The 1,995-nt window shown below is 37.3% G+C and overlaps 1 non-coding gene across 1 annotated transcript; it reads left to right on the top strand.

The window, feature by feature from the left end:
* The first annotated feature begins 358 nt into the window (after positions 1-358).
* LOC148295710 (small nucleolar RNA R71) lies at positions 359-465 on the top strand. The gene has a single exon (XR_015834853.1). It is a non-coding gene; the product is annotated as a small nucleolar RNA R71 (small nucleolar RNA).
* The last annotated feature ends 1,530 nt before the right edge of the window (positions 466-1,995 follow it).

Genomic DNA, 1,995 nt, shown 5'->3' with positions numbered 1-1,995 from the left:
TTGCTCTTGCACAAATTCTGGATATCCAGCCCCAAGTGGACAAGCTGTGGTAGCATGGTCATGAGATTCACAAATGCTACACACTTCCTTCGGAGGGCTTCTTGAGTTTAATGCAAGAAGAGCATCTAGCTTTTGTTCCAGTTTTGAAATCTGCACACTAGAAGCATCATTAGAACCACTAATAACACGTTTACCTCTTGTATCCGTATGTTGGGTCTCCATTGCTATCTCCTCAAAGAGTTCGTACGTTTCTTCTGGAGTTTTGGTTTTAAAAGAACCACCTGCAAAATTGGTGACTATATTATGACTAGAAGGGGTTAGTCCTTTATAAAACATACGCATTTGAAGCTTCAATGGAATCCCATGATGAGGACATTGGTTGAGCAACCCATTGAATTTCTCCCATGCTTCACAAAACGATTCATCATCTTGCTGTGCAAATAACAAGATCTTGTCCCTAAGCATGTCGGTCTTTTGCGTGGAGAAGTATTTTTCCAGGAACTTCTTTTGAATGGCAGACCATGTAGTGAGTGAACCAGGCTTCAAAGAATTCAACCAATACTTCGCCTTATCCTTTAAAGTGTATGGAAACACTCTCATTCGAAGTTGATCTTCTGTCACACCTGTCAAGGGAAAAGAACTCACAACATTAAAAATATCCTTTATATGAGTCAATGGATCTTCATTAGGTAAACCATAAAAGGAAGGCAGCATATTAAGATGAGAAGATTTAAGCTCATAATTTCGAGCTACAGTGGGCAGCAAAATGCTTGAAGGAGATGCTGGAATTGTTGGGATATCAAGTTCTCCCATGAACTCAATGGCAGCCATCATTTCTTCTTCTTCTTGGTCTGAACTTGCTTCCGAATTTGAAAGTGAAGAACCGGGAAGTTCAGTGTGGAGAGCAAGACTTGTAAATGTAGCAAGAGCTTGCTCTTTTGCAGTTGACAACTCCCTTTCTAGACGATTCTGAATTTCAGAGGTCACTCGTCTGGGTTGCAATGATGGTCCTGCGTTCAAAGATCTAGAACGTTGGAACGAAGACCTCACTTGTTCAAGTAATGGATTTTTAGACATAAACTACCTGAAACAGAAAATTAGATTAATTAGAAACACTAAAAAGAATAGGGTAACCTTGGGCACATAACCAGGGAAGAACTTTCGTTCAGTCCCCGGCAACGGCGCCAAAATTTGTTGTTAATAATATGTTAACTCGCAATTGTACGGGGCAATTAGTAGTATAGCAAGACAAGTACGAGGTCGTACCCACGAAGACTGAGAAGTTCAAATTAGTTATGTACTTTAGATTACCAAATTCAAGAAGTTAGGAAGTTAAATCTAAAACAGAATTTAAAGCAAGAGTGAGTTTGAAAACAAATGCAGCAAGATTAAAATGAACTTTGAAGTGAGAATGCTTGTGATTATAGAAAGAAATGAACAAACTGAAATTGCAACGGAAAGCAAGTAAACAAAAGTAACAAAGGGTGGTTTTGAAAGTTAAAACACAGGTTTGGAGACTAGGGCATTCGATTCACCATAACAATTCAATTCTGGGTTATAAAGATTCAAGTAACAAGTCTAATTCAGATTCAAAGATTGATTCTAGCTAAAGTATGATTAGGCCATGGTGTTTGGTCCTAACCTTGTGTTCCTAATTCCCTAATTTGATCATTTGTTGTCTAACCTAAAATTAAGCATTTGGAACCCATTAAGCATAGAAGAACATTTTAAACAACCAAGTATGTATCTAATCCCTGTTGTCGAATGTCCATACATACTCTTCCTATTCATAGTTCAATTCGAATTAAAGCATGGTGTATACTCTTAATTCAAACCAAGATAGTTAACAAACAAGTTCTAATGGTGATCAATCATTCAAACAAGCATGTTAACTTATAAGCATAATGAATAAGAACATGAATCATGAATCAAACTTGAAACTCCAAACTTATAAACCCAGAATATTCATGTTAGGTTACATCGAAGCCCTAGTTA

This window comes from Prunus avium, chromosome 3 (assembly GCF_965620075.1).
Source record: "Prunus avium chromosome 3, drPruAviu1.hap1.1, whole genome shotgun sequence".
Classification (NCBI taxonomy): domain Eukaryota; kingdom Viridiplantae; phylum Streptophyta; class Magnoliopsida; order Rosales; family Rosaceae; genus Prunus; species Prunus avium.
This window is presented reverse-complemented; position numbering and strand designations above follow the sequence as displayed.